Raw genomic sequence first — 21,349 nt, 5'->3', positions numbered from 1 at the left:
AGGTCAGCTTCCCGCGCAAACGCATGAGGACATGATGGGCATTGATATGGCCGCTCGCCTGAGTGAATTTCCATGTGACACGTCAAGGTTGCCAACGTTGAGAACCTTTGAAGGCAGAAACGGCACACATACGGCCGATCACTTGAGTGGATTGGCAGGTGTCGCAAAAGCTTGTACTTTGTATTGAAGCTCTCAGCGCACATATGGCACTTAAACGGCCGCTCTCCTGTATGAACCATGATGTGTCTTTCAGAGTGAACGAGCAATCAGTCTTGTAGTCACATAAGTTACAGTGGTAGCGGCGTCTTTGATGCGACTTCTCGGCATCCTCAGCTGCTGGAAGACAGGACGACCCAGAAACTGCACAGAGAACACAGCACAGGTCACAAGAGTGTTCCTTTTCAGAGAAAGCAAGACAACATAATTATAAAACGATATGGTTTTTATACAAACAAGAACAATGACATGACTGTGAGGCATGCCGTAGTTCGGGTAATCTAACTAATTTCTACCACCCGAGATTCCTTATTGTACACCAAATTCAAAATACGCTACAGCAAGATGTAGCTGTGGTGGCTGTAATAACGAAATACCAAAGATATGAAATAACAGACACTATTGAAAATGGTGAACCTTTCCTTGACTGAACAAATCACGAGGCCGATTACAGAAACTAAGCACAGCAGGTCAATGTATAAGATTTGCCAGTACGCCTCTATGTGACTGCTAAAGGATAGCCCTAAGTAAAATCTAGACATGCCACTAAAAAGATTTTACTGAATATAAAGATCTTTTAGAGGGAGGTAATTAAGTGCTGCCTTAGAATGAACTGCTTATGAAACCAAGTTTCAGAGCCCTTAACTTCTGTAATATATCAATGGGATAGTTTACCTCAGTTATGAAACGAAAACAAGGCAGCCCAGCATAACGTGGTTTAAAGCCTGTCGCTGTGGCTGCAGAGGTCGGAGCGCGAGCAGACAATGCCCTTACTTGTTCATAACCGACATAAGCCTCACTTTTTCTCAGACTGCAAGTCCTATCTCAGCACGCCAGTCATAACTGACATCGAGGGCCTCTTAAACCCTTTCGGTCCTGGCGGCGTCAAATGACACCATCGCCCAACCAAAACTGCTAATTCTTGGGGAAGTATTTCTTCAATTACCCCCCTTCGATCGACAACACGACTAGGGCATTTTTGCGGAGCTTGGCGCCAAAAAGAAGAGTACGCCCTACGAAAGTCGGGCGTACTTTCAGGTATCACCCACCATACCACGTTCCTTCCTCGCGTACCCATTATGGAAAAGAAAAACTTGATTGCGTACTCGCAACCACACTAAATCAACTAGAACAAAGAAATGTTGATGTTCTTAACTGTACTAACAAAACCTTACTAGATCTGTTTATATAAATGTATTGGAACTACTCATGTTCGTATATTTACAGCAGCCGGTTTTACTAAAGTGATTGTAAATTAAAACATACATTGGTGTTCTTTTTTCCGTTCAACAACGTAGATTAGGTAACTATTTTTTTAGTAGCATTTGTATATACTGCGGCTACATAGACTTGCTTAGATGTTTCGTCCTGTCAGCGCTGCTGTACGGGTGACCAGAGCTTAGTCAAGCTGCGCAAGCGCAGCTTTTTTCTCTGGTCCCCTAATTTCGCAGTGACAATGCACTGTATTGTCTGAAGCGATAATAAAATTTGATTTGATTGATTAAAAGTCATTGGTGACGCCAAGGCGGGCAAGCTGAAGAGGTTAAACGCTGTCTTCGGGACTGCGTCCCGAAGATGTTTCAAGGACTTCCACGCTGCCGAACAAGACGTTGCTTCAGATTTTGTGTGCTCTAGGGAGTGGCAGAAACAAAGGAGACATTTTTCTCATTTCACAACCACTGAGCCCTGGTGACCTAATGTGACACCAATCCACAAATAAACCCATAAATAAATTCATGCAAATCCACAAAAATCTTCTCAAATAAATTCATACAAATTGAGTAAGTCCATATACAATTCCACCACTGGCTAAATTTTTCGTTTGTGGTCTTCTGAGGTCCTAACATTAGGAGGACACACAAAAAATATTCTCTGGCCAAAATAAAAATCCATGGCTGAAAGGTGAAATATGTGGTTGTTCTAGCAACCGACACATAGTTCAGCTTCTCTTAGCAAACCCATAGCAAACGAATACTGATGAAATAGCTTGAAGAACAGGCAAAGTCGCAGTAGCATCTAAAATAATGCAGGACTCCAATAAAAAAGACATCAATCAAATCGAATTGCACACAAAAGATGACCTGCTGAAGACAACAGTCACAAAAATAGAGGAGAAATACAAAACATGGCCATTAACAAAAAGTAACATCACAGATTAAAAATAAGCCAGGCAGTGTGGGTTCGAAGATTATCTTCTGCGCCAATAAAGACATCAGGTTCCTTCGACCTCTTGTTACTTCCACCTAAGAGAGAACAGTAGCAACGTATTAGTAAAAATCGACTACAGCAGACACACTAAACAGCCGCAAAATCAGCTATATGGAATTGAAGCATTCTTGAAATTTTTGCGAGCTATATCATTCCAAATAAAATATGTTTATTGTGGCTCTTCAAAAGAGTTGACTGTTGGGCGAGTTGGTGTTTTGACATAGAAACCATCGTAAGTAGCTCAACTAGACAGGACACACAGCAAGGAACAGACGAGCACAAGCGCACACTAACGACTCATTTTATTGAAGGCGGATCCACACCCGTATACATCAACAAGCTGCGCACGCGCACCGTCACAACAACCCACAACCAAACAAGGCGCGATCTAAAGAAAAGAAAGGAAATTCAAAAAGGCGCCAAAGAAATTGAATTTCAGCACTGGACAGCGCAATAGAAGTGTCGCTTACACACTCGTCAGCTGTATTCCTGATTAAAAACTCTTCAAATGTTTCGAGAGCAGTTTTTTGTCTACTTCTGCTTAGGATTTTTGCACATCGGAATTGCTGTTCACAATGCGAGCACGCCAGCCTATTCCTTGCTGTGTTTCCTGTCTGGTTGCGCTACTTACGATGGTTTCTATGTGGCTCTTTCTTTTATCAGGCTAAAGCTGAGCAAAGTGAAATTGCTGCATTGAGCACATTCGCACCAACATTGCACCAAATATAGGGTGATATGCTGAAGGAAAATTCAAATGCAAATCGTAAATATACATTCCACAATCCATGAACTACGAGAAGAATCAATGATGAAATGTGGTGATGGCATTCATCATGTATATTTTCATATTGCGAGCTATGTTTGGTATACTTTTGCTTTGTTTAACGCAAGTCTCGTCACTAATTAACCAGATGCACTGAGAAAACATAACTGATGCCTCCGTCGTAGGAATCGGTATAACCCGAAAGTGAAGCATGTCTTTACAGATGTAATTCGTTGTTTATTGTGCATTGATCCATGATACCTTGTACAATGGCTATTGGTGTTTGGCAGCTATAACACCGTTTGACGTGGATCTACCCACGTTGCCGCGTGGTGGCACATCTACGTCGCGACGACTAGCGCCCGTGATCATGATTTAACCAATGTGGTAGCTGATATTTTTAATTTATACCTGGGCACAGCATATCGTGAATCTTGCACAAAGCTGGCATCAACACCAGCACATATTGAACACTGGTGCTCGATATGCATACACTACCACACTTTACTTCAGTAACACGAGAGGCAGAAATTCGTAGTTTGAGCCGCGAACGCGTTCCATGTCCCGCTGGCCTTCTATCTCGATACACGAAGGCACGACATGCACGTGTCGACATCGTTGCCTTTGTACGGCACTTATTGCGGCAGTTCATGAGTGGCTACTATCACACTCGAAGCAGTACGCGGCGGAGAAACACCGCCGGTGCATGTGGAAGCTGAACTACTCCAACAACAAGCCGTCACACGCTAGCACGAAGCGATAGGTAAAGAACGGAACTGCGTCTACGGCGACTCCTGGAGGCTAGCGCGGACAGCGTTTCTCGCTATCATCGAGACGTTCTAACTTGCTTTAACTGCGTCATCGCCAAGATTGCTCCCTATCGGCGCTCATTAGTCTCATGACGCAGTACGTCACTTCACCGCTCACAGACAGCGGCACCGCCCCGCCCTGCCTAGCCCCGCCAAAAGAGCGCACCGTGCGAGAGAATGTGCAATGAATATGAGGCGCCTTTGTGGAACCTCGTGTATGTGCTTCGGTGGCGTAGCCGGGCGCCTGTCCTCGTGGACCGAGAGGCCGTGGATTCGATACCGGGCTGCAGAATTTCTATTTATTTATTCTCATCAGTTAAAGCGCATATCACCAGCGCAATATCCGTGACGGCAATACGTCAGTGACGTCTTGGTGGACCCCGGTACAAAACATTTTCGTATTGAAATCTAAACGGAACGAAATGATTGTTCCGCCATCTCAACGAAGACGTATATGCGTTGTCATTCTTTCAAGGAGATGGCTCAGCTAACTGCAATAAGTGCATTCAATCAACTATGAAGGATGTAACTGCAAATTTTTCATTGTATGACACTGCTTTATAACACAAAAAACAAGACAAAAGTCATTGTCAAGCAACAAATCAGACGTGTACGCTGTCTCTCCGTAACAACGTGGTGTGCGCAAGTAGGAGAGATGAATTAGTGGAGACGAAGGTTAGCTAACTGTGATCCTCTAAATATGTTTGAACCTTCTATTTTTGTGTGTAAAAAGTGAAGCTCTTCTCAAAGGTATCAATGTGCCTTTCAGATCCAATCAAAGCTTTTTCAAGGGTGCTCTGTGGCATCCCCTGTCGCAAGCAACGTTTTTAGAGCACTAGGGATAGCTTTACCGCACTCGAGAAAAAACAATTATGATGAAAATAACGAGCGCTGCCGAGACTTTCCTGCACAGTACCCTGCGGCGTTCGTCACCACTCCCACTTTACTTCTTGAAGGAATCAAGAAACGGGATGATCAAAACGTACTCAATGTCCATAATAGATTAGTATAAAAAAGCCATCCCTCAGCTGCCCTCGTAAAAATTCAATAGTACACATTAGAATTGGGTCAACGCATTGTAAGTGCAAGTCTAAAAATACGAAGTAGCTTTACCAGTGCACATTCAGAATACATAGTATTCATTGCCCTGAACATAGTTGTACACTTTATTTTGTAACAAATTCGTTAAATACATAAGAAAATGTAAATAAGCATTATTACGCAGGACTTAAAAGAGCATGAACATAACGAAGCAAATGTTTCTAAAATATGATTACGTACAGAACCCAGAGGCTGGGATAAAATGAACCTAACAAATACGCATCTCAATTGATCTCGCGCCAAACATTACTAAATCGGCCAACAGTGCAGATGCAGCAAATTTTATAAATCCATGACCAATAAAAAACAGTAACACTGCACAGTATAAACACACATATTCACGCATATTTGGCACATATTCAGGATCTCAATTCAGGATTCCCTTACTAGTAGCAATGACAGAATTATGGCTCATAAAAGAACAAAAGTGTCAAAATATGTTTGTCATGCATGAATGCTGTGACATTCCCTACTTAACCAAGCTTATCAAAATAAAATTACGTTCTGGAAGTTCGCAGCTGAATAGTCACTAGGAAATTTGGCAGGATTTCCGTTGATCAAAGTATTACAGCCACTTCGGCGCTGCTCTTCTGGCTTTACTGTACCACCATATCTTGACAAATATCCAGCACTCAAAATTTGTTTTTTCGTTACGGGCTAAGCCTTCTCTACGTGCCGAGAATTCGACCAGGACAGATGTTTATATGCTGCTACATCACGCCATAAGTTGCATAACAAGACAGAAAGAAAGATGAAAAGGCCGCCAAAACAGAACCAGCATAAAGGACATCTGAGCAGATTAATGTGATGTCAAGCGAAACAACAGGCAAAGAGAAAAACGCAGTTCCACAAAGTTTAAGGTTTAATGTACATTTAACACCGAGTGTACATTCCACTTACCGCGAAGAACGCCATTATAAATTGTTTTACCAAAATGAGTCCACCTTCAAAAGCTTGAACGCATGAACAAGTACGAGTGTTATCAGCGAATGATTTGGGGAATAATCACTACTACGAACAAGTTGGCATACTCTGCTATCCATGATTCACAGAATTTACTTTTCCTGTTTTTATGACTAAAGCAAAATCATAATGGCGTAGTATAATATTAACCAAGTCATTAGTTTTGAATTAAATAGGGGTAGAAATGATAAACCTGAAATGATCAAGTGTTATAAATGTTCTATTGTGCTCTCATTGAACAGACTGTTCCAAAATAAGGAATATATAACGAAGTTTCCCCTTTAATCAAAATGTTGTACACATGCACTTCTTTTTTTTTCAATGCAGTTGCGTTGTGCGACGGATGTACAGGGTGGTGCTTGAGGCCTAGTCATGTGACTAATAGTCTTCTTTAGTCTCCTGCACCACGACAATCATGTATTGTCAGACGAATAAAATGAAAAGTAAATCACCCAGGCAGAAGGAAAAGACTTGGAGGTCGCTTGAGCTTCGCCTTCGAGAGTAGAACGCGATACCAGTAACGGGACCCATTCGCATCGCGTTCTCAAACGCTAGCCTGGCTTCGCTGATCGGTGGACACCATGCCGCAAACAAAGAAACCTTTGTGCGCGTAAAATTTGGTGTTTCAGCCCACATATAATACACATATATACACAAAATATTATGCCTTCAGCGCAGGTCTATGCCCCAATAAAAAAAGACTATCCTAGAATGTCTACTGGGAGTAGAGCTGCGAGATGTCCACTACAGCATAATTCTTCCATATGCAAACTGGCGAAGAAACCACAACGCGTCCTTATGGCAACATGCGCGCCGGCACACTTCGTTGATACTCCGGCTGATAATTGTGACACTCATGCTTGTGCGCTTTGTAATGTGTGGGCCTTAAAACCAACCACTCGTTGGGTAATGCACATGTTTGCACGCCTTGTGTGATTCTACGCTCCTGCCACGCAATAATACATGCCTTAGGGAGACTCCGCGCACTACATGATATTCGTATAGAACTTTAAAAAAAACAGTTTCAAGCAGTGACATTGTTCTGTGGTAGAACACCAGCTTGCCACAAAAAAGGTCCTGGGTTCGATTCCTACTCGAACCGAATGTTTCTTCTGATTAATTTAAATCTCGAATTTTTCCTCACGCACAACCCTGATTTTTAGCTCACAACCAAGGACACCAATGCCGCAATTTCCGAGAAACGAGCTCTTTAACGCTGTCGCGATAAAAAATGGCGAAAACATGATGAAACAGATGCCCGAATTTTGTGTCCACAATGTTAACGTTTTTAAAAACCTCGAAATACTGCTAGCTTCCTCAGCGCAGGGCACTAAAACATTTCTATACTGCAACTGTAGAGGATATTCACACGATCCAACACACTATAGCACCTACGAAGTATAGCTAATCATAAGCTTTTCCCCTGCTCATGCTCACATCTCCCACTGTAAAGCGATATTTCAATGGATAAGCAGCAGTACTCCGGAGGGCCAATATGAACTTGCGAGGGATCAAACATTTCCAACCAGTTTACCAAAGGCAATATCCCACATGCATGCTCATTTCCTATTCAGACATGGCATGTGACCTACGTGGAAGCGTAGAATAACAGCTGTGCCAGCTGGTAGGTATACACGTTAAAATGCTGGGCGCGCAAACACAGACACAACGGACAAGTCAAGACAAGACATACAACGACTAACAACTAAAAAGGCGCACAGCGGCGGAAAAGTAAGTAGGTGCAAAAACGTATCTGCGAATGCCTCAGGCAAGAGAAGATACCTATCGAAACCGCACGCTTGGGCGTCTACGTGAGAGATTGCTTTTCATGCATTTGATTTCATCTTTATCCATGTTTATCAACGCTTGGATAACGCATGCGCTACCACCATTGTTGATATGCCAGGCCTCAACCATTACATGGTGGACCTTATGGGGCGCAAGAGACACGGAAAAAGAAAGTGACGACCGGACGAAGCCCATCGTCCAGTCGTCACTTTCGTTGTCCGTGTCTTTTTTGTGCGCCATAAGTTTCACCATGTATCATCACCAACCAGCCCATTCTTACGTTCTCTCAACCATTAGACGCGTTTCCTCATTGCTATGTCTGTCTAAAAGTGCGCATTCTTCAAAGTTCAGCATGCATTTACGCCCTCGACTATGTAGGTTAGATGGTGAGCCTCCGCTTAGCGAACTATTATGTTCTATTAACTTCTGGTTGACACAGCGGCCCCAACACAGCGTCAGCCTCGTAGAAGCGGCCGCACCCGAAAGGAAATTTGTACGCCATACATTTACGGCACTCACTAAATTTGTTAGTGTGTTTTGCAAAACAAGTGTCACTCCGCATGTCGTCAATTACCCGCTCATTCCTTCTCTGCATGGCGGCGCATATCCTACGAAGCTTATTGGAAACCGTGAAAACAACATTAACGCCGAATCTAGTTTTCACTTACTTCAACCTGTGCGATACGCAATAAATATGGAATACTTAAGACGAGCTTATTACTATTGCTTTCTGCAACCATGTTCGGACTTAAAAAACGGACATATTTAAACGTTCATCGATAGTGACCACTGCAACGCGAGGATAACGTATGTCTAAAAAACGCGTAAGCTGCGTGTTAAAGCTGCCACTCACTTTTTGCTCACACGACTTGGTGAGCGCACACTTAAGGCACGATATTGCTATACCATTTTTATATCCTTAAAATGCTTCGAAGAGACATTTCTCCGCGATGTTGAAGATATAGGAGAATACTGCCAGCATACGTGGTTCTTCTTTTGAAACGTTAAGGAAATTTCCAGAAATTGTATTCCGTCATTCTGAGGCAATTCTTTAGTGAAGTTCAGCCCTCTTTCATTTAATTCAAATTGTTCGCTTACTGAAGTAATTACACGTTCAAAGTCGTCACTATTACAAAAAACAAGTAATCGTCCATATAACGAAAAGCCTTAAGAATACAATCACCTAGCACACCTTCTTAGCGCTTGTCAATCTTGATAAGGTATATTTATTAAGAATCAGAGTAACCGTAGAACCAATCGAAATTCCAGATTTTCGCACATTAACTCCTTACCACCAGCCAACCAGCGTCGACATTAAATACATAGAAAGAATTTCTAGTAAAGCCCCCGTAGAAACACCGCACTTCTCAGTGAAAATCATTTCCCGCACTTGTATATTATTACAGCCGAACACATTTTAACCCTGCATGCGTCTCGGAATAATAAAGGTCGTCAAAATCTATACTAATACCAATAACCGGATAGCAAATTCTGTTCTATTCATCTCTCATTAACACAGCGGCCGGTCTACCTCGTCTGAACAGCCGCAGCCGAAAGGATTTACAATCGCCGAGGTTCCCCGCTGAAAAAAACTGAACTAGGGCCTGAGAATCAAGCATGCGAAAAGGGTCTGAAAAACTAAGTGAGGCTAAGCAGTATTTAGACGCAGCGAATCACCAGGTGCCTTTCTCTAAAACAATTGCTTGAAAAGGGATCTTCTCATGTGTTTTCGCTGAAAAAAAACAATTAGAAATTGAGCGTTTAGCCTTCTTGACATAACATGCTATCCTCTCAAGATAGCCCGAGCAAAAGATCGACAGCACATTGCTTGACTACCGGTGGTCTACGCTTCAGCTTAATAAAATTCATTTTTATGGCTGTGAATATTTTTCTGGGAACATGTTATCTGGCATAATTACGAAATGCCCTTCATTATCTGAGATTACTGGCCTGATTTTCCTCTCGCCACAACAATTAACCAAAATGCCGCATAGGATTAGGAGCATCAAATTACTTATTAGATATCGCGATGCTAGTAACGCAGTCTGAAATTAAGTGAGAGTGCTCTTCTTCAGGGACAAGTCTAGCGATACAGCGCAGCAGTCCTAGAATTATCGGTTTGGCACTTGGTTTAAAGCAATATTTTGGACCTAAGGCTAAGCTTTTACAATGACCATCTAAGACAGCTAATCCGAGGACCAGTCAGTTACTTGGCGATGAAAGAGAAAAAGATCTGACTCGTACATGGTTGAAGCTCACGTTGTTTCATCCCCCGTACTAATTCCGCTTGCTGGTTGCCTACCCTCATCCACTCAGCGTACAGCTGCTCCTGGGTGCGAACATCAAGCGGAGTAAAGCAACGGACCTTGAGGCATCGCTGGTAGAACCAAACTTCACGCCAGAATTCCTCTGAGTATGGCATCAGTCCTCTTGGCTTGTCCGGCAGATGGTTGCAGAAAGCCGAAAAGAAGTTGAACTTTAACAAGGCAAACTCGATTCTGCGAGCCCTAGCACAGAACAGACAAATATAAATGAGGTTAGAAAGCAGGATTGTACAGATTAGTACAAGCTGAGTACTAGAAGTAACGCTTTGAATAACAGGGAGCTAGGCTATTTGGCAGCTATTCACGTTAAAAGAGTGGGCGTGCAACCGCGAACGATAGACAGGAGTCAAGACAGCACAAACGGTGACAGACAACTGAAACGGAGCGCAGCCGCGGAAAAAAGTAGACACAAAGGTTTATCTGCGCATGCCCAGACAAGAGCGACGCTTACCATATGGCACGCGTGGGGGTCTACGTAGAATCTGATTTCTTCTATGCACCTAATCTGCGGTTGGCTCACGCATGCGCTACCAATTTTAACGATATGCCAGGCCTCAACTATTAGATGCGTTTCCTCACTTCATTGCCGGTATCTTCATTCCGTTTCCTCATTCCAGTGCATTCAACAAATGTCGGCGTGAATTTACACTCTCGATAATGTAAATAGAGGTTGGATGATGAGCCTCCGGTTAGCAATCTCTTATATCACAGTAAAACTGATAGCTGTGCGAGTTTGCTATGAATTCATGTTTAAAATTTTTTGAAGCGCGCACGAAAGACGGGCACACATAGAAACAAGGTACAAACGAGCGCTTACTTGTACCTACTTTCTGTGTGGACCCGTTTTCTGCACGCAAAATTTTTAAACATGATCTCTTATATGTTCCATTATTCTCACGTTAACACAGTGGCCGCAGATATAATGAACTATATACGTCACACATGTACAGATGCAGCTCAGGGAGCCACCGACTTTTCGTGGATCATCGTTTGACGAGCCAGAACGCTGCCTGGAAACGTGCGACCGAGTCGCCACCTTCAACAACTGGGATTCTCAATAAAAACTGCGTCACGTCTACTTCTACCTGGAAGACGAAGCGAGGACGTGGTTCGAGAACCGAGAATCCGCATTACAAGCTGGGATCTCTTTCGGGCGAGGTTCCCAAGCGCCCACACCAGTGTCGTCCGCAAGGAACGGGCCGCAGATAAGCTGGAGATACGTGTGCAGCTTTCCAATGAAAACACTGCGATCTACACGGAGGAGATGACCCGCTTGTTTCGCCACGCCGACCCCAGCCTGACCGAAGAGAGGAAAGTTAGCTTTCTTATGAGGGGTGTCAATCAAGAACTCTTCGCCGAATTGATCAGGAACCCGCCGAAGACGGTCGCAGAATTTGCTCCCGAAGCCTAGACAATCGAGAAGACTCTCGAGATGTCGATGCAGCAATACTACCGCAGTTTCTCGGCTACAAGCTACGCCGACACTCAAGCGCTAGGAACCGCTCACCTGTGTGAGACGATGAGAGTGATCGTGCAAGAGGAGCTGCGAAAATTTCTACCTTTATCGCAGCCTCAAGTGGATTCCATCGCTTACGTCGCGCGCCAGGAGATCCAGCAATCACTGGGCCTTCCTCAGCTACCAGAACCATAGCTGCAGGCTATGAGCTATGGTGCTAAAGTCCGCCGTCACGGTCCTCCGCCACACATCGCATCGCCTAGTACCGTCGCTAGACACTGCCGCCGCCACCGACTCCATACCATTAGCCTGTCAGCCACCGCTACGCCCTAAGGAAAACCGACGTTTGGCGCGCCCCTGACAACCACCCGCTCTGCTACCACTTCGTGGACGCCGGCCATACCTACCCGCGCAACCAGGACCTCCAGATGGGACTACGCGGCTTCGCCGTCAACGCACAATGTCCTCAGTGAGGTGAGTGCTCACGCGACATCGCCAACTACTTGGCCGACAGTGAATGAACACATCGACGCCCATCGTGTTCACCGTCTCCTGGACTCTACCGGTCCCCTCAGCCACGAAAGCAGTACAGCAGCCCTAACTGGGGCCGTTCCGTGAGCCAATATCCGGAAAACTAAGGGCAGCAACCGATGGAGGTGCGGTTGCTGTACGACGAACTACCGAAGATCCTCCGCTGCCGCCGTCGACGACGCGACAAAACCTTGAGAACACGCCGCAAACCAAACGGGGCCCTGAAGATGAAATCTCACGGCCAGAACACCTAACGACGCGACGTAGAACCAGCGGGACAAGCCCACCTAGCCGTGACCCGACGCCGCGACCTAACCGCAACGCAAAACGACGAACCAACGACCTTGACGTACTATTCGACAGCCACAACGTCACCGTTCTCGTCGACACTTGAGCCGACTACAGTAAAACCTCGGTGATACAAATCTTGCCGGGTTACCAAAAATATTCGTATCATCCGAAATTCGTATCACCAGAAAGCAATTGAAAATTTGTAGGCGACAAAAGAAAGTTCACATACGCTTTGATTTAGTGTTCCGCAGGGCCACAGCGACGTCATGAACAGCTCTGAATGATTGCCACTAAAGTTTTTAGACGTCAACGATCATACTTGTACTCGTAAATATACGGTGCATGCGCGCGTGCGTAATTGTTGAACCAGATGTGTTGCGCCCCGTGACCGCTAGTAGCCCCTTCCTAATCTTACTACGCTTTTTCGCATGACACTAGAGTGCTGCGGCGAAAGTGACTTAAGAAGCGCTTCGCACGCGATAGATAGAGGTCAAGCTCCTTCGCCAAGACCGTCTGCTTTGTCTCTTGGGGTCTTCGTCCACGTTTCGCGGGACTTCATCACGGACCCTCAGCCCAAGTTTCAGTCTTGTTTCATAGAACGTCTGATTGCGGGGACATGGCTTGCATTGACGTGGCAGGCACGTGTTAACACAGTACAAAAACGCTGCTGCCTCGACCACATGAGCACGCGTCAATGCGTTGAAAAAAAAAAAGCGACGTCAACGTCATCTGTATTCTAAAAGCGAAGCCGCATAAAGGCCTCCAAGATACGCGCGCACTATCTCGGAGGCACCGACACACCGTTGATGGTCGCGCAGCGCGCATGCCCGCGCGTGACCGCCGCGTCTTCCGCGACAGCGCGGGCAGCACCTGTTTGTACCTGTGCGCTTGCGTACGTTCGTATCAAACGTCGCGGGGTGTAAATGGGTTCGCAACAACCGTACTCTAATACAGTGCAGGCTAATGGGCCTTGGCCGGGACCACAGAATAATTCGTACCACCCCGAAATTCGTACGAGCCGTGATCGTATCACCGAGGTTTTACTGTATTCTGTCATCAGTGGACCATTAGCCACAAAGTTGGAGAAAGTTAAGACAGCTTGGCATAGCCCCGCAATACGGACCGCTGGAGCCCATCTAATAACGCCGGCTTCAGTCTGCGCAGCAAGACTCACCATCAATAACCGGACTTATTCTGCGAGCTTTGTAACCCAACATAATTGCTACAAGGATGTGATATTTGGGGTAGACTTCTTAAGCCACCACGGTGCCGTCATCGACCTGAGATCTAAGTCGATAACACTAACCTCGGAAGAAGCGCTGCCGCCCCACACGATGCCAGGGAACCACGCCATGAATGTGCTTGACGAGCAGGTCACTGTTCCGCCTCTCTCCAGCGTAATTTCTGTCGGCACCGAAGAATCCACAGACTTAGAAAGCATCATCGAGGGCGACCAGCACCTGTTGGTCAGTCGCGACATTTTTGTCCCAAGACGAGTAGTCGAGCTTCGTGGAACGAAAGCAGAGGTGATGCTCAGAAATTTCGGCAACGAGTACAAGCGCGTCAACAAAGGCACAACAGTCGCCTTTATTGAAAAATTTCTCGAAACCAGTAATGCTTTCGCTTTCACAGATTTTACCGAACCTTCTGCAATGACGCATGGGCCAGAGCCCGCTTTTGACTTCAACCTGAGTCTTCCCCAGCACAGGCAAGAAGAGATCACAGTCCTCCTCCGACAACACAAGGACTGCTTCTCGTCGTCATTGCAAATTCGACGAAGTGCGGTTACCAAACGCCGCATTATAAACGAAGATTATGCCCGTCCACTCCGTCAGAGGCCGTACCAAGCTTCGACGCGAGGATGTGAAGTCGTTAAGAACCAAGTCGAAGAAATGCTACGCGACGACATCATCCAGCCGTCCAAGAGCCCGTGGGCGTCTCCCGTGGTGTTAGAGACGAAGAATGGGACCCTACGTTTCTGCGTCGATTATCGTCGCCTAAACAAAATCACGAAGAAGGATGTTTACCCTTTCCCACGGATAGTTCACGCCCTGGATCTACTGCACAAAGCGAATTATTTTTTGTTGATGGATCTCAAGAATGACTACTGGCAAATCGAAGTCGACGATAGAGACCGAGAAAAGATTGCCTTTATAACACCATACGGCCTGTTCGAGTTCAAGGTCATGCCCTTTGGTCTTTACTCGGCACCGCCGACTTCTCAACGCGTTATGGATACAGTACTGGCTGGCATGAAGTGGCAGGCGTGCCTCGTGTACTTGGACGACGTCGTTGTGTTTGCCTCAAAATTCGACGAACACCCCCGGCGCCTACAAGCTGTACTTCAAGCAATTAGGACCGCCGGACTCACCCTGAAGCCCGAAAAGGGCCGCTTCGCGTAGGAGGAGCTCTTGTTTTTGGGCTACGTCATTAGCCAGTCTGTAGTTCGCCGTTCCTGCGGAAAACAGCTGCCATCGCTGCCTTCCCACCGCCCATCGATGACAAGGCCGTACGCTGATTTCTCGGCTTGTACGCCTATTGCAGACGCTTTGTCAAAGAATTTTCTCGGATCGCCGAGCGATTACTTTACCTCACGAAGACCGACGTGCAATTCAAGAAGGATACGGCGCAAGCCGAAGCATTTCAAGAACTGAAACGACGCCTGCCTGCAGACGCCTCCGATACTTGCGCATGTCGATACTTGCGCCGATACGGATATCCACACCGACGCAAGCAGCATACGACTCGGCGCCGTACTTCTGCAGAGGACTAATGGCCTGGAAAGGGTTATCAGTTATGCTAACCGGTTATCAAAACAGCTGCCATCGCTGCCTTCCCGCCGCCCATCGATAACAAGGCCGTACGCTGATTTCTCGGCTTGTACGCCTATTGCAGACGCTTTGTCAAGGAATTTTCTCGGATCACCGAGCGATTACTTTACCTCACGAAGACCGACGTGCAATTCAAGAAGGATACGGCGCAAGCCGAAGTATTTCAAGAACTGAAACGATGCTAATCGATAAGTTATGCTAATCGGTCGCTATCCAAGGCGGAAGCCAACTATTCCACAATAGAAAAGGAGTGTTTTTCCATAACCTGCGCTACATCCAAGTTTCGCCTCTACTTCTACGACAGGCCCTGCAAAGTTGTGAGCGACCACCGCGTCCTGTGTTGGCTACCTAACTTGAAGTATCCTTGAGGTCGCCTCGCAAGGTGGAACCTGAGACTTCATGAATTCGATAATACCGTCGTTTACAAGTACGGAAGAAAACACTCCGACGCCAACTGCCTGTCTCGTGGCCCCGTAGACTCACCGCCGCAGGACGACCAGGATGACTACTGCTTCTTGGGAACCATAAGGGCCGGTGACTTCGCTGAACGACAGCGCACAGACCCGCAACTTAGGAGCCTTGTGGAATACCTCGAGGGCAGTACCGCCGTTGTTCCGAAGGTATCCAAGTGAGCACTGGCGTCGTTTCCCTTGCGTAACAGCGTTCTCCAAAACAAGAACTTCGAGCCAAGTACCTTCTCGGGATACCTTCAGCATTGAAACCAGAAGTCCTCCAGAACCTACAGGACCACCCGACGGCTGGACACCTCGGTGTTTCCCGCACGCTCGCAAGCATACAAGACTAATACTACTGGCCACGCTTTGCATTCGACGTCGCTCGCTACGTATGTTTCCAACGTCGGCTTGCGGAAATAAATAGATCATCGTAGCCACAGACTACCTCACCCATTACGCAGAAGCAAGTGTCCTGCCGAAATGCAGTGCCGCCGAGGTAACCGAGTTTTTCGTCGAGAACATCCTCGTTCGTCATGGAACCCCAGAGGTCCTCATCACCGACAGATGTACGGCCTTTACTGCTAACCTAACTCGGGAGATCTTGGGATACAGCCAGACAAACCACCGCCGGATCACCGCCTCCAACCCACAGACTAATGGCCTCACCGAGCGTCTATATAAGACCATCGCCGACATGCTGGTCACGTACACCCGTGAGCAAAAGTATAAGAACAATGGAAGCGCGAGCTGAAATCAGCCTACGCCGTCTAGTCGCGAGCTGTATGCTGTCGAGAGCATTACTCTGACGGAATTTCTCAGAGAAATGCTCTCGACAGCAGACGGCTCGCCACTAGACGGCGCAGATGGCAAAGATATACGGGCGGCACTGGTCCGTATACTTTTGCTCACGGGTGTACGTCGACGTCCAACGCAAGACGTGGGATGCCATCTTTCCGTACGTAAATTTTGCATACAACACGACCGTTAAAGAAACAACGCAGATGACTCCCTCCAAATTAGTCTACGGAAGGAACCCGGAAACGAGCATCACCGACGAAGAAAACTTTGACGTCACCGTCTACCTTCAGCGCACCGAAACACCCAGACAACTCGTCTGTCTGCGCATCACGAACAAGCAAAAGTACGACAGGCGTCACTACAATCTTCGACGACGCCATACAGAATACAAACCCGGTGACAATGTTTGGGTCTGGGCGTCAATACGCCGACGAGGACTTAGCGAGAAGCTTCTGCGACAATACTTCGAACAGTGCCAAAAATTACACCTGATTGGTGACATGCTTCCCGAGGTAGTTATGTTCGGCACGTGAAGGAATTATACTGGAGATGGAGGTGGACACTATGAAGGTAGTGCACGCCTTCATCATGAGCAGAATAACTTAAGCTCTCCTATTCGAAGCCGCACGACAAACCGAAATCTACCAACCAAATTAAATAATTTTTATTGCCTGCAAGGTGCCACTTGGTCTGCCCAAAACATGAGCACAGACAGCCTTATTGAACTGGGCATAATCAACACATTTGAGAAACCTGCTGGGGCCACGCTTACAGCTCAGCACAAAGGACTCAATGCAACACACCAGGGGCACTCTGTGTTGATAAGACTTAGAGTCACTGGAATTTTTTTACTAAATCTAATATGACTACGTTACCCTTCAATGCCTCAGGTATGTGGAAATGGAACCACACTTATGCCACTTGATGTAGGAGCAAGAATCCATGTATACCTAATGCCATGTCACATGAACCCATATTTGCAAAAAAACACCAGGCCTGCGCGGAAAGCGCAGCACAGTCACAGCGAAAGCTCCAAGATCGGCATTTCTAGAGCCCGTTATACACTCTCTTTTGGCTACTGATACAAGTACACTAGGAACGTACCCACTACGCCACAAATCATAATTTTTGTGAAGTTGGGAAGCACTCACCACGACATTACTCGTCATTCTGCGGAGAAGCGAAGTACCATCTGTAAGTCATTATGAGCAGTTTCTTGATGGGACGGTTGATGACGATGAAGAATTATGGCTGATCCCTTTGTAATGGGTTGGACGCTTTAAAGGACCCACTAGTTACGTAATTCGCATTGTGTGATGCCCGGTTGTTATTTCACTCTCCCACCACGCTTTATAACATACGCTAACGTGAGAAAGAGATGGAGAGAGGGAATTAACCTTATTGAGACTCTGAGAAAATGGATCATGGGAGCGGTATGGGCTTCCTTCGCAAGCAATAGAAGTACACTTGCAAGGAACCCACTACGCTATAAATCATCTGTAGTGGGGAAGAGAGACAGCGAGACAGCATCGAGTAGGAGTGGAAGAAGACCAAGACGAAGAGCCGATTGAGAGCGCGCGTGACAGTTTTTCAGCCGCTGAACCCAGGCCTTTGGTTTTGTGAATAAACCCCCTTATAATTTGGTTGAGTCGCTGGGTAGTCTTCGAAGCTGGATCTACGAAGCCGCACCTTACCTCCAGTGTCAGCAATGCCGGAAGAATCCGCCAACCAATGTACCTCCCAGATTCCCGCCACTGCATGTCCTGGCGTGTTGCCACTGCGTCACCCGCCGATCTTCAGCGGCACTGACAACCAAGACGTTGAGGAGTGGTTGGCTACATACCACAAGGTGAGCGCAGCGAACAAGTGGGACGATGCGGCTAAGCTGACTTATGTCAGCTTTTACTTGGCCGGCGTCGCTAGGCTCTGGTTACGGAATCACGAAGCTGATATTACCAACTGGGCTTCGTTCAAGACAGCCTTTTCAGAAGTCTTCGAACGCCCCGCTGTACGAAAGCTCCGCGCAGAACAGCGACTTCGTGAGCGTGCTCAACAGCCAGGAGAGGACTTCACCAGCTACATCGAAGACGTTGTTGACTTGTGCAAGCGGGTGAACCCATCGATGCTCGAAGCAGACAAGATCAAGCAGATACTCAAGGGAATAGCCGATGACGCATTTCAGATGTTGTTAGCCAAGGACCCACAAACCGTAGCCGAACTGGTCAGTTTGTGCCATAGTTTCGACGAGTTGCGCAAGCAACGCGCCCAGACACGACGCTCTCTGGAACAGCGTGACTCGATCCCAGCTTTGACTCTTGGAGACCAGAATTCCATGTTGGTTCAGATAAAACAGTTTGTGCGTGAGGAGGTCGCTCGGCAGCTCTCCATATTATCAAGCACTCCCGAACCAGCACAGACACATCATCTGACCCCAGCCATACGACAAGCTATCCAAGAAGAGGTAACTGGCGCTTTGCCTTTCCCTCGTTCACCACCTCTGGAGGCTGCACCCTTGACGTACGCACAGGTCGTCGCAGCCAGAGCGCCCCGTCAGCCAACTTATTCTCCCTCGCCGGTGCCTGTTCAGTCGTCACCAGTTCCGTTCGGACGACCAGTCGCTACGTTTCCTAACCCGTGGCGCACCGCAGACAACCGCCCTATCTGCTATTCTTGCGGCTATGCCGGACATGTGGCACGTTTCTGCCGCCGCCGCCCTCTCGTCCACACAGATACCATGCCACGATCGTTGCACGACCCTCGACGGTTTAGCGGCACATCAAGGCCACAAGAATCTTCTTCACCCGACCGCCTCCCCTCAGTTAGCCGCCGATCTCCATCGCCCCGACGTCGCTCCTTGTCACCTATGCGCCGTCGACCCTACCCTTCAGACACGGAAAACTAGATGCCGCAGTTCCCGAGGCACGAACTGCGTCGTCGTCGAAAGAATCAAGTCCTCGCATTTCTCCGGCAAACCTCATCGAAGTTTTTGTGGATGGCTTTCGTACCCTTGCGCTTGTGGACACTGGTGCTGCCGTTTCAGTGATAGATTTAAAACTTTGCCGATTGCTTCGGAAGGTCACCACGACGTCAGAGGGATTGTCGCTCCATACCGCCAGTGCTCACCATATTCAGCCATCAGCCGCCTGCACAGCCCGCGTTCTAATCCAAGGTGTTTTGTATACTGTCGAATTTCTTGTGCTCCCTGCGTGTTCGCATGATGTGATCCTCGGCTGGGATTTTCTCTCTCGTAATCATGCGGCTATCGACTGTGCTCGCGCCGAAGTTGCCTTCTCTGCGTTGTGTTCCTCGTCGCCTGAAGCTGCGTTGAACAAGCTCTTTGTCGCCGACGATATCGACATACCACCCAATAGCGCAGCCTTTGTTCCCGTGTCCTGTGCCGATGTGTCCGAGTCTCCAGTTTTGTTTACTCCCTCCCAAACCTTCCAACGTCGCAGGAGCCTCGCGTTGCCATTCGCTATTCTCGACGTAGCCACCGGCGTTACGAACCTATTTGTCACGAATCCCTTGCCGTCTACATCAACCTTACTCCGCGGAGAATGCATTGGCACATATCAAGAGTTGGACGCTTCCTCCATCTTCGGCCTTGGCGGCGCGAGTGATTTGCTCCTTAATGCACTGACACCATCTGCCTGTACGCCTGATCGCCCGACTATTAATGCGTTCGGACCCTCAATTGATGGCGACCTTGAAGGGGAACACCGAGAGCAACTCCTCGAACTTCTGCACCAGTTTCGCGGCTCGTTTGACTGCCAGCAGACGTCGTTAGGTCGAACACACACAGTTGTTCATCACATTAACACCGGCTCACAAGTGCCTCTGCGACAGCGTCCCTACCGCGTGTCTCCTGCTGAGCGACGTGTGATCACCGACCAAGTAGACGACATGCTTCAACGCGGCGTCATTCGGCCGTCCAGCAGTCCCTGGTCGTCACCTGTTGTCCTCGTGAAGAAGAAAGACGGCTCGATTCGCTTCTGCGTCGATTACCGCCGTTTAAACAAAGTTACGCGCAAAGATGTGTACCCTTTGCCACGCATCGATGACGCCCTGGACTGCTTGCAAGGCGCCGAATTCTTCTCATCACTAGACTTACGGTCCGGCTATTGGCAGGTCCCCATGGCACCCTCAGATCGCCCGAAAACTGCTTTTGTGACAACTGATGGCCTATACGAATTCAGTGTTATGCCCTTCGTCCTTTGTAATGCGCCAGCAACATTCGAAAGGATGATGGATAGCGTCTTGCGTGGGTTAAAATGGAAGACATGCCTTTGTTACTTGGATGATGTCGTTGTCTTCTCCCCCGATTTCGACAGTCACCTGCGTCGTCTCAAAGAAGTCTTGAGCTGCCTCACGCGTGCAGGCCTTCAGCTCAACATCAAGAAGTGCCGCTTTGGAGCTCGCAAGCTTACAATACTGGGCCACGTTGTCTCAAAGGAGGGCGTCCTCCCTGACCCGGAGAAGCTTCGGGCAGTTGCTGAGTTCCCGAAGCCTACGAACGTGAAAGCGCTTCGCAGCTTCGTCGGTCTCTGCTCATACTTTCGCCGCTTTGTGAAGAACTTCGCTTCTGTAATCGCACCGCTCACAAAGCTGCTCACCTGTGATGGACACCTCTCTGATTGGTCGCCAGCATGCGATGAAGCTTTCGCAACATTACGCCATCTCCTGACTTCGCCACCCATTTTACGCCACTTCGACCTTACTGCTCCAACCGAAGTGCACACGGATGCCAGTGGCATAGGCCTTGGCGCTGTCCTTGCTCAACGCAAGCCAGGCTTCTCAGAGTATGTCGTTGCATAT

The sequence above is a fragment of the Rhipicephalus sanguineus genome, chromosome 8 (genome assembly GCF_013339695.2).
Source record: "Rhipicephalus sanguineus isolate Rsan-2018 chromosome 8, BIME_Rsan_1.4, whole genome shotgun sequence".
Lineage (NCBI taxonomy): Eukaryota > Metazoa > Arthropoda > Arachnida > Ixodida > Ixodidae > Rhipicephalus > Rhipicephalus sanguineus.
This window is presented reverse-complemented; position numbering follows the sequence as displayed.